The 9,354-nt window shown below is 39.5% G+C and overlaps 26 non-coding genes across 26 annotated transcripts; all 26 read left to right on the top strand.

Annotated features, from left to right (window-relative positions):
* The first annotated feature begins 180 nt into the window (after window positions 1-180).
* On the top strand, window positions 181-253 carry Trnaa-cgc (transfer RNA alanine (anticodon CGC)). Its single transcript has one exon. It is a non-coding gene; the product is annotated as a tRNA-Ala (tRNA).
* Window positions 254-1,026: 773 nt separating this feature from the next.
* Trnaa-cgc (transfer RNA alanine (anticodon CGC)) lies at window positions 1,027-1,099 on the top strand. The gene has a single exon. It is a non-coding gene; the product is annotated as a tRNA-Ala (tRNA).
* A 209-nt stretch (window positions 1,100-1,308) lies between these two features.
* Window positions 1,309-1,381, top strand: Trnaa-cgc (transfer RNA alanine (anticodon CGC)). Its single transcript has one exon. It is a non-coding gene; the product is annotated as a tRNA-Ala (tRNA).
* Window positions 1,382-2,294: 913 nt separating this feature from the next.
* Window positions 2,295-2,367, top strand: Trnaa-cgc (transfer RNA alanine (anticodon CGC)). The gene has a single exon. It is a non-coding gene; the product is annotated as a tRNA-Ala (tRNA).
* Window positions 2,368-2,435: 68 nt separating this feature from the next.
* Trnaa-cgc (transfer RNA alanine (anticodon CGC)) lies at window positions 2,436-2,508 on the top strand. Its single transcript has one exon. It is a non-coding gene; the product is annotated as a tRNA-Ala (tRNA).
* Window positions 2,509-3,140: 632 nt separating this feature from the next.
* Trnaa-cgc (transfer RNA alanine (anticodon CGC)) lies at window positions 3,141-3,213 on the top strand. Its single transcript has one exon. It is a non-coding gene; the product is annotated as a tRNA-Ala (tRNA).
* A 209-nt stretch (window positions 3,214-3,422) lies between these two features.
* Trnaa-cgc (transfer RNA alanine (anticodon CGC)) lies at window positions 3,423-3,495 on the top strand. The gene has a single exon. It is a non-coding gene; the product is annotated as a tRNA-Ala (tRNA).
* Window positions 3,496-3,845: 350 nt separating this feature from the next.
* On the top strand, window positions 3,846-3,918 carry Trnaa-cgc (transfer RNA alanine (anticodon CGC)). The gene has a single exon. It is a non-coding gene; the product is annotated as a tRNA-Ala (tRNA).
* Window positions 3,919-4,549: 631 nt separating this feature from the next.
* On the top strand, window positions 4,550-4,622 carry Trnaa-cgc (transfer RNA alanine (anticodon CGC)). Its single transcript has one exon. It is a non-coding gene; the product is annotated as a tRNA-Ala (tRNA).
* A 630-nt stretch (window positions 4,623-5,252) lies between these two features.
* On the top strand, window positions 5,253-5,325 carry Trnaa-cgc (transfer RNA alanine (anticodon CGC)). Its single transcript has one exon. It is a non-coding gene; the product is annotated as a tRNA-Ala (tRNA).
* A 68-nt stretch (window positions 5,326-5,393) lies between these two features.
* Trnaa-cgc (transfer RNA alanine (anticodon CGC)) lies at window positions 5,394-5,466 on the top strand. Its single transcript has one exon. It is a non-coding gene; the product is annotated as a tRNA-Ala (tRNA).
* Window positions 5,467-5,534: 68 nt separating this feature from the next.
* Trnaa-cgc (transfer RNA alanine (anticodon CGC)) lies at window positions 5,535-5,607 on the top strand. The gene has a single exon. It is a non-coding gene; the product is annotated as a tRNA-Ala (tRNA).
* A 68-nt stretch (window positions 5,608-5,675) lies between these two features.
* Window positions 5,676-5,748, top strand: Trnaa-cgc (transfer RNA alanine (anticodon CGC)). Its single transcript has one exon. It is a non-coding gene; the product is annotated as a tRNA-Ala (tRNA).
* A 350-nt stretch (window positions 5,749-6,098) lies between these two features.
* Trnaa-cgc (transfer RNA alanine (anticodon CGC)) lies at window positions 6,099-6,171 on the top strand. Its single transcript has one exon. It is a non-coding gene; the product is annotated as a tRNA-Ala (tRNA).
* A 68-nt stretch (window positions 6,172-6,239) lies between these two features.
* Trnaa-cgc (transfer RNA alanine (anticodon CGC)) lies at window positions 6,240-6,312 on the top strand. The gene has a single exon. It is a non-coding gene; the product is annotated as a tRNA-Ala (tRNA).
* Window positions 6,313-6,380: 68 nt separating this feature from the next.
* Trnaa-cgc (transfer RNA alanine (anticodon CGC)) lies at window positions 6,381-6,453 on the top strand. Its single transcript has one exon. It is a non-coding gene; the product is annotated as a tRNA-Ala (tRNA).
* Window positions 6,454-6,521: 68 nt separating this feature from the next.
* On the top strand, window positions 6,522-6,594 carry Trnaa-cgc (transfer RNA alanine (anticodon CGC)). Its single transcript has one exon. It is a non-coding gene; the product is annotated as a tRNA-Ala (tRNA).
* Window positions 6,595-7,084: 490 nt separating this feature from the next.
* Window positions 7,085-7,157, top strand: Trnaa-cgc (transfer RNA alanine (anticodon CGC)). Its single transcript has one exon. It is a non-coding gene; the product is annotated as a tRNA-Ala (tRNA).
* Window positions 7,158-7,225: 68 nt separating this feature from the next.
* Trnaa-cgc (transfer RNA alanine (anticodon CGC)) lies at window positions 7,226-7,298 on the top strand. The gene has a single exon. It is a non-coding gene; the product is annotated as a tRNA-Ala (tRNA).
* Window positions 7,299-7,366: 68 nt separating this feature from the next.
* On the top strand, window positions 7,367-7,439 carry Trnaa-cgc (transfer RNA alanine (anticodon CGC)). Its single transcript has one exon. It is a non-coding gene; the product is annotated as a tRNA-Ala (tRNA).
* A 68-nt stretch (window positions 7,440-7,507) lies between these two features.
* Trnaa-cgc (transfer RNA alanine (anticodon CGC)) lies at window positions 7,508-7,580 on the top strand. Its single transcript has one exon. It is a non-coding gene; the product is annotated as a tRNA-Ala (tRNA).
* A 350-nt stretch (window positions 7,581-7,930) lies between these two features.
* On the top strand, window positions 7,931-8,003 carry Trnaa-cgc (transfer RNA alanine (anticodon CGC)). Its single transcript has one exon. It is a non-coding gene; the product is annotated as a tRNA-Ala (tRNA).
* A 68-nt stretch (window positions 8,004-8,071) lies between these two features.
* Trnaa-cgc (transfer RNA alanine (anticodon CGC)) lies at window positions 8,072-8,144 on the top strand. The gene has a single exon. It is a non-coding gene; the product is annotated as a tRNA-Ala (tRNA).
* Window positions 8,145-8,353: 209 nt separating this feature from the next.
* Trnaa-cgc (transfer RNA alanine (anticodon CGC)) lies at window positions 8,354-8,426 on the top strand. Its single transcript has one exon. It is a non-coding gene; the product is annotated as a tRNA-Ala (tRNA).
* A 68-nt stretch (window positions 8,427-8,494) lies between these two features.
* Trnaa-cgc (transfer RNA alanine (anticodon CGC)) lies at window positions 8,495-8,567 on the top strand. The gene has a single exon. It is a non-coding gene; the product is annotated as a tRNA-Ala (tRNA).
* A 349-nt stretch (window positions 8,568-8,916) lies between these two features.
* On the top strand, window positions 8,917-8,989 carry Trnaa-cgc (transfer RNA alanine (anticodon CGC)). The gene has a single exon. It is a non-coding gene; the product is annotated as a tRNA-Ala (tRNA).
* The last annotated feature ends 365 nt before the right edge of the window (window positions 8,990-9,354 follow it).

Raw genomic sequence — 9,354 nt, 5'->3', positions numbered from 1 at the left:
ATTGCTCATTTGAATATAATAAATCAATCAGAAGAATATGGGGAATTAGCTAAATTAGTAGAGCGCTCGCTTTGCATGTTAGAAGTACCGGTACTGATACCCGGATTCTCCACTCTTCGTTTTTCATCGGAAAATTGAATTATTGCTTATTTGAATATAATAAATCAGTCTGAAGAATATGGGGAATTAGCTCAATTGGTAGAGCGCTCGCTTCGCATGTGAGAAGTGCCGGGATCGATACCCGGATTCTCCACTCTTCGTTTTTCATCGGAAAATGGAATTATTGCTCATTTGAATATAATAAATAAGCCTGAGGAATATGGGGAATTAGCTCAATTGGGAGAGCGCTCGCTTCGCATGTGTGAAGTACCGGTATCGATACCCGGATTCTCCACTCTTCGTTTTTCATCGGAAAATTGAATTATTGCTCATTTGAATATAATAAATCAGTCTGAAGAATATGGGGAATTAGCTCAATTCGTAGAGCGCTCGCTTCGCATGTGAGAAGTACCGGGATCGATACCCGGATTCTCCACTCTTCGTTTTTCATCGGAAAATTTAATTATTGCTCATTTGAATATAATAAATCAGTCTGAAGAATATGGAGAATTAGCTCAATTGGTAGAGCGCACGCTTCGCATGTGAGAATTACCGGGATCGATACCCGGATTCTCCACTCTTCGTTTTTCATTTGAAAATTGAATTATTGCTCATTTGAATATAATAAATCAGTCTGAAGAATATGGGGAATTAGCTCAATTGGTAGAGCGCTCGCTTCGCATGTGAGAAGTACCGGGATCGATACCCGGATTCTCTACTCTTCGTTTTTCATCGGAAAATTGAATTATTGCTCATTTGAATATAATAAATCAGTCTGAAGAATATGAGGAATTAGCTCAATTCGTAGAGCGCTCGCTTCGCATGTGAGAAGTACCGGGATCGATACCCGGATTCTCCACTCTTCGTTTTTCATCGGAAAATTTAATTATTGCTCATTTGAATATAATAAATCAGTCTGAAGAATATGGGGAATTAGCTCAATTGGTAGAGCGCTCGCTTCGCATGTGAGAAGTACCGGGATCGATACCCGGATTCTCCACTCTTCGTTTTTTCATCGGAAAATTGAATTATTGCTCATTTGAATATAATAAATCAGTCTGAAGAATATGGGGAATTAGCTCAATTGGTAGAGCGCTCGCTTCGCATGTGAGAAGTACCGGATCGATACCCGGATTCTCCACTCTTCGTTTTTCATCGGAAAATTGAATTATTGCTCATTTGAATATAATAAATCAGTCTGAAGAATATGGGGAATTAGCTCAATTGGTAGAGCGCTCGCTTCGCATGTGAGAAGTACCGGGATCGATACCCGGATTCTCCACTCTTCGTTTTTCATCGGAAAATGGAATTATTGCTCATTTGAATATAATAAATAAGTCTGAGGAATATGGGGAATTAGCTCAATTGGTAGAGCGCTCGCTTCGCATGTGTGAAGTACCGGTATCGATACCCGGATTCTCCACTCTTCGTTTTTTATCGGAAAATTGAATTATTGCTCATTTTAATATAATAAATCAGTCTGAAGAATATGGGGAATTAGCTCAATTCGTAGAGCGCTCGCTTCGCATGTGAGAAGTACCGGGATCGATACCCGGATTCTCCACTCTTCGTTTTTCATCGGAAAATTTAATTATTGCTCATTTGAATATAATAAATCAGTCTGAAGAATATGGGCAATAAACTCAATTGGTAGAGCGCTCGCTTCGCATGTGAGAAGTACCGGGATCGATACCCGGATTCTCCACTCTTCGTTTTTCATCGGAAAATTGAATTATTGCTCATTTGAATATAATAAATCAGTCTGAAGAATATGGGGAATTAGCTCAATTGGTAGAGCGCTCGCTTCGCATGTGAGAAGTACCGGATCGATACCCGGATTCTCCACTCTTCGTTTTTCATTTGAAAATTGAATTATTGCTCATTTGAATATAATAAATCAGTCTGAAGAATATGGGGAATTAGCTCAATTGGTAGAGCGCTCGCTTCGCATGTGAGAAGTACCGGGATCGATACCTGGATTCTCCACTCTTCGTTTTTCATCGGAACATTGAATTATTGCTCACTTGAATATAATAAATCAGCCTGAAGAATATGGGGAATTAACTCAATTGGTAGAGCGCTCGCTTCGCATGTGAGAAGTACCGGGATCGATACCCGGATTCTCCATTCTTCGTTTTTCATCGGAAAATTTAATTATTGCTCATTTTAATATAATAAATCAGTCTGAAGAATATGGGGAATTAGCTCAATTGGTAGAGCGCTCGCTTCGCATGTGAGAAGTACCGGGATCGATACCCGGATTCTCCACTCTTCGTTTTTCATCGGAAAATTGAATTATTGCTCATTTGAATATAATAAATCAGTCTGAAGAATATGGGGAATTAGCTCAATTGGTAGAGCGCTCGCTTCGCATGTGAGAAGTACCGGGATCGATACCCGGATTCTCCACTCTTCGTTTTTCATCGGAAAATTGAATTATTGCTCATTTGAATATAATAAATCAATCAGAAGAATATGGGGAATTAGCTAAATTAGTAGAGCGCTCGCTTTGCATTTGAGAAGTACCGGGATCGATACCCGGATTCTCCACTCTTCGTTTTTCATCGGATAATTGAATTATTGATCATTTGAATATAATAAATCAGTCAGAAGAATATGGGGAATTAGCTCAATTGGTAGAGCGCTCGCTTCGCATGTGAAAAGTACCGGGATCGATACCCGGATTCTCCACTCTTCGTTTTTCATTTGAAAATTGAATTATTGCTCATTTGAATATAATAAATCAGTCTGAAGAATATGGGGAATTAGCTCAATTGGTAGAGCGCTCGCTTCGCATGTGAGAAGTACCGGGATCGATACCCGGATTCTCTACTCTTCGTTTTTCATCGGAAAATTGAATTATTGCTCATTTGAATATAATAAATCAGTCTGAAGAATATGAGGAATTAGCTCAATTCGTAGAGCGCTCGCTTCGCATGTGAGAAGTACCGGGATCGATACCCGGATTCTCCACTCTTCGTTTTTCATCGGAAAATTTAATTATTGCTCATTTGAATATAATAAATCAGTCTGAAGAATATGGGGAATTAGCTCAATTGGTAGAGCGCTCGCTTCGCATGTGAGAAGTACCGGGATCGATACCCGGATTCTCCACTCTTCGTTTTTTCATCGGAAAATTGAATTATTGCTCATTTGAATATAATAAATCAGTCTGAAGAATATGGGGAATTAGCTCAATTGGTAGAGCGCTCGCTTCGCATGTGAGAAGTACCGGATCGATACCCGGATTCTCCACTCTTCGTTTTTCATCGGAAAATTGAATTATTGCTCATTTGAATATAATAAATCAGTCTGAAGAATATGGGGAATTAGCTCAATTGGTAGAGCGCTCGCTTCGCATGTGAGAAGTACCGGGATCGATACCCGGATTCTCCACTCTTCGTTTTTCATCGGAACATTGAATTATTGCTCACTTGAATATAATAAATCAGTCTGAAGAATATGGGGAATTAGCGCAATTGGTAGAGCGCTCGCTTCGCATGTGAGAAGTACCGGGATCGATACCCGGATTCTCCACTCTTCGTTTTTCATCGGAAAATTGAATTATTGCTCATTTGAATATAATAAATCAATCAGAAGAATATGGGGAATTAGCTAAATTAGTAGAGCGCTCGCTTTGCATGTTAGAAGTACCGGTACTGATACCCGGATTCTCCACTCTTCGTTTTTCATCGGAAAATTGAATTATTGCTTATTTGAATATAATAAATCAGTCTGAAGAATATGGGGAATTAGCTCAATTGGTAGAGCGCTCGCTTCGCATGTGAGAAGTACCGGGATCGATACCCGGATTCTCCACTCTTCGTTTTTCATCGGAAAATGGAATTATTGCTCATTTGAATATAATAAATAAGCCTGAGGAATATGGGGAATTAGCTCAATTGGGAGAGCGCTCGCTTCGCATGTGTGAAGTACCGGTATCGATACCCGGATTCTCCACTCTTCGTTTTTCATCGGAAAATTGAATTATTGCTCATTTGAATATAATAAATCAGTCTGAAGAATATGGGGAATTAGCTCAATTCGTAGAGCGCTCGCTTCGCATGTGAGAAGTACCGGGATCGATACCCGGATTCTCCACTCTTCGTTTTTCATCGGAAAATTTAATTATTGCTCATTTGAATATAATAAATCAGTCTGAAGAATATGGAGAATTAGCTCAATTGGTAGAGCGCACGCTTCGCATGTGAGAATTACCGGGATCGATACCCGGATTCTCCACTCTTCGTTTTTCATCGGAAAATTGAATTATTGCTCATTTGAATATAATAAATCAGTCTGAAGAATATGGGGAATTAGCTCAATTGGTAGAGCGCTCGCTTCGAATGTGAGAAGTACCGGATCGATACCCGGATTCTCCACACTTCGTTTTTCATCGGAAAATTGAATTATTGCTTATTTGAATATAATAAATCAGTCTGAAGAATATGGGGAATTAGCTCAATTGGTAGAGCGCTCGCTTCGCATGTGAGAAGTACCGGGATCGATACCCGGATTCTCCACTCTTCGTTTTTCATCGGAAAATGGAATTATTGCTCATTTGAATATAATAAATAAGTCTGAGGAATATGGGGAATTAGCTCAATTGGTAGAGCGCTCGCTTCGCATGTGTGAAGTACCGGTATCGATACCCGGATTCTCCACTCTTCGTTTTTCATCGGAAAATTGAATTATTGCTCATTTTAATATAATAAATCAGTCTGAGAATATGGGGAATTAGCTCAATTCGTAGAGCGCTCGCTTCGCATGTGAGAAGTACCGGGATCGATACCCGGATTCTCCACTCTTCGTTTTTCATCGGAAAATTTAATTATTGCTCATTTGAATATAATAAATCAGTCTGAAGAATATGGGCAATAAGCTCAATTGGTAGAGCGCTCGCTTCGCATGTGAGAAGTACCGGGATCGATACCCGGATTCTCCACTCTTCGTTTTTCATCGGAAAATTGAATTATTGCTCATTTGAATATAATAAATCAGTCTGAAGAATATGGGGAATTAGCTCAATTGGTAGAGCGCTCGCTTCGCATGTGAGAAGTACCGGATCGATACCCGGATTCTCCACTCTTCGTTTTTCATTTGAAAATTGAATTATTGCTCATTTGAATATAATAAATCAGTCTGAAGAATATGGGGAATTAGCTCAATTGGTAGAGCGCTCGCTTCGCATGTGAGAAGTACCGGGATCGATACCCGGATTCTCCACTCTTCGTTTTTCATCGGAACATTGAATTATTGCTCACTTGAATATAATAAATCAGCCTGAAGAATATGGGGAATTAGCTCAATTGGTAGAGCGCTCGCTTCGCATGTGAGAAGTACCGGGATCGATACCCGGATTCTCCATTCTTCGTTTTTCATCGGAAAATTGAATTATTGCTCATTTTAATATAATAAATCAGTCTGAAGAATATGGGGAATTAGCTCAATTGGTAGAGCGCTCGCTTCGCATGTGAGAAGTACCGGGATCGATACCCGGATTCTCCACTCTTCGTTTTTCATCGGAAAATTGAATTATTGCTCATTTGAATATAATAAATCAGTCTGAAGAATATGGGGAATTAGCTCAATTGGTAGAGCGCTCGCTTCGCATGTGAGAAGTACCGGGATCGATACCCGGATTCTCCACTCTTCGTTTTTCATCGGAAAATTGAATTATTGCTCATTTGAATATAATAAATCAATCAGAAGAATATGGGGAATTAGCTAAATTAGTAGAGCGCTCGCTTTGCATTTGAGAAGTACCGGGATCGATACCCGGATTCTCCACTCTTCGTTTTTCATCGGATAATTGAATTATTGATCATTTGAATATAATAAATCAGTCAGAAGAATATGGGGAATTAGCTCAATTGGTAGAGCGCTCGCTTCGCATGTGAAAAGTACCGGGATCGATACCCGGATTCTCCACTCTTCGTTTTTCATTTGAAAATTGAATTATTGCTCATTTGAATATAATAAATCAGTCTGAAGAATATGGGGAATTAGCTCAATTGGTAGAGCGCTCGCTTCGCATGTGAGAAGTACCGGGATCGATACCCGGATTCTCCACTCTTCGTTTTTCATCGGAACATTGAATTATTGCTCACTTGAATATAATAAATCAGCCTGAAGAATATGGGGAATTAGCTCAATTGGTAGAGCGCTCGCTTCGCATGTGAGAAGTACCGGGATCGATACCCGGATTCTCCATTCTTCGTTTTTCATCGGAAAATTGAATTATTGCTCATTTTAATATAATAAATCAGTCTGAAGAATATGGGGAATTAGCTCAATTGGTAGAGCGCTCGCTTCGCATGTGAGAAGTACCGGGATCGATACCCGGATTCTCCACTCTTCGTTTTTCATCGGAAAATTGAATTATTGCTCATTTGAATATAATAAATCAGTCTGAAGAATATGGGGAATTAGCTCAATTGGTAGAGCGCTCGCTTCGCATGTGAGAAGTACCGGGATCGATACCCGGATTCTCCACTCTTCGTTTTTCATCGGAAAATTGAATTATTGCTCATTTGAATATAATAAATCAATCAGAAGAATATGGGGAATTAGCTAAATTAGTAGAGCGCTCGCTTTGCATTTGAGAAGTACCGGGATCGATACCCGGATTCTCCACTCTTCGTTTTTCATCGGAAAATTTAATTATTGCTCATTTGAATATAATAAATCAGTCTGAAGAATATGGGCAATAAGCTCAATTGGTAGAGCGCTCGCTTCGCATGTGAGAAGTACCGGGATCGATACCCGGATTCTCCACTCTTCGTTTTTCATCGGAAAATTGAATTATTGCTCATTTGAATATAATAAATCAGTCTGAAGAATATGGGGAATTAGCTCAATTGGTAGAGCGCTCGCTTCGCATGTGAGAAGTACCGGATCGATACCCGGATTCTCCACTCTTCGTTTTTCATTTGAAAATTGAATTATTGCTCATTTGAATATAATAAATCAGTCTGAAGAATATGGGGAATTAGCTCAATTGGTAGAGCGCTCGCTTCGCATGTGAGAAGTACCGGGATCGATACCCGGATTCTCCACTCTTCGTTTTTCATCGGAACATTGAATTATTGCTCACTTGAATATAATAAATCAGCCTGAAGAATATGGGGAATTAGCTCAATTGGTAGAGCGCTCGCTTCGCATGTGAGAAGTACCGGGATCGATACCCGGATTCTCCATTCTTCGTTTTTCATCGGAAAATTGAATTATTGCTCATTTTAATATAATAAATCAGTCTGAAGAATATGGGGAATTAGCTCAATTGGTAGAGCGCTCGCTTCGCATGTGAGAAGTACCGGGATCGATACCCGGATTCTCCACTCTTCGTTTTTCATCGGAAAATTGAATTATTGCTCATTTGAATATAATAAATCAGTCTGAAGAATATGGGGAATTAGCTCAATTGGTAGAGCGCTCGCTTCGCATGTGAGAAGTACCGGGATCGATACCCGGATTCTCCACTCTTCGTTTTTCATCGGAAAATTGAATTATTGCTCATTTGAATATAATAAATCAATCAGAAGAATATGGGGAATTAGCTAAATTAGTAGAGCGCTCGCTTTGCATTTGAGAAGTACCGGGATCGATACCCGGATTCTCCACTCTTCGTTTTTCATCGGATAATTGAATTATTGATCATTTGAATATAATAAATCAGTCAGAAGAATATGGGGAATTAGCTCAATTGGTAGAGCGCTCGCTTCGCATGTGAAAAGTACCGGGATCGATACCCGGATTCTCCACTCTTCGTTTTTCATTTGAAAATTGAATTATTGCTCATTTGAATATAATAAATCAGTCTGAAGAATATGGGGAATTAGCTCAATTGGTAGAGCGCTCGCTTCGCATGTGAGAAGTACCGGGATCGATACCCGGATTCTCCACTCTTCGTTTTTCATCGGAACATTGAATTATTGCTCACTTGAATATAATAAATCAGCCTGAAGAATATGGGGAATTAGCTCAATTGGTAGAGCGCTCGCTTCGCATGTGAGAAGTACCGGGATCGATACCCGGATTCTCCACTCTTCGTTTTTTCATCGGAAAATTGAATTATTGCTCATTTGAATATAATAAATCAGTCTGAAGAATATGGGGAATTAGCTCAATTGGTAGAGCGCTCGCTTCGCATGTGAGAAGTACCGGATCGATACCCGGATTCTCCACTCTTAGTTTTTCATCGGAAAATTGAATTATTGCTCATTTGAATATAATAAATCAGTCTGAAGAATATGGGGAATTAGCTCAATTGGTAGAGCGCTCGCTTCGCATGTGAGAAGTACCGGGATCGATACCCGGATTCTCCACTCTTCGTTTTTCATCGGAACATTGAATTATTGCTCACTTGAATATAATAAATCAGTCTGAAGAATATGGGGAATTAGCTCAATTGGTAGAGCGCTCGCTTCGCATGTGAGAAGTACCGGGATCGATACCCGGATTCTCCACTCTTCGTTTTTCATCGGAAAATTGAATTATTGCTCATTTGAATATAATAAATCAATCAGAAGAATATGGGGAATTAGCTAAATTAGTAGAGCGCTCGCTTTGCATGTTAGAAGTACCGGTACTGATACCCGGATTCTCCACTCTTCGTTTTTCATCGGAAAATTGAATTATTGCTCATTTGAATATAATAAATCAGTCTGAAGAATATGGGGAATTAGCTCAATTGGTAGAGCGCTCGCTTCGCATGTGAGAAGTACCGGATCGATACCCGGATTCTCCACTCTTCGTTTTTCATCGGAAAATTGAATTATTGCTTATTTGAATATAATAAATCAGTCTGAAGAATATGGGGAATTAGCTCAATTGGTAGAGCGCTCGCTTCGCATGTGAGAAGTACCGGGATCGATACCCGGATTCTCCACTCTTCGTTTTTCATCGGAAAATTGAATTATTGCTCATTTGAATATAATAAATAAGTCTGAGGAATATGGGGAATTAGCTCAATTGGTAGAGCGCTCGCTTCGCATGTGTGAAGTACCGGTATCGATACCCGGATTCTCCACTCTTCGTTTTTCATCGGAAAATTGAATTATTGCTCATTTTAATATAATAAATCAGTCTGAAGAATATGGGGAATTAGCTCAATTCGTAGAGCGCTCGCTTCGCATGTGAGAAGTACCGGGATCGATACCCGGATTCTCCACTCTTCGTTTTTCATCGGAAAATTTAATTATTGCTCATTTGAATATAATAAATCAGTCTGAAGAATATGGGGAATAAGCTCAA

The sequence above is a fragment of the Euprymna scolopes genome, chromosome 39, assembly GCF_053919585.1.
Source record: "Euprymna scolopes isolate OS-2025 chromosome 39, ASM5391958v1, whole genome shotgun sequence".
Taxonomy (NCBI): domain Eukaryota; kingdom Metazoa; phylum Mollusca; class Cephalopoda; order Sepiida; family Sepiolidae; genus Euprymna; species Euprymna scolopes.
The sequence above is the reverse complement of the archived record's forward strand: the minus strand, read 5'-3'. Positions and strand labels throughout refer to the sequence as shown.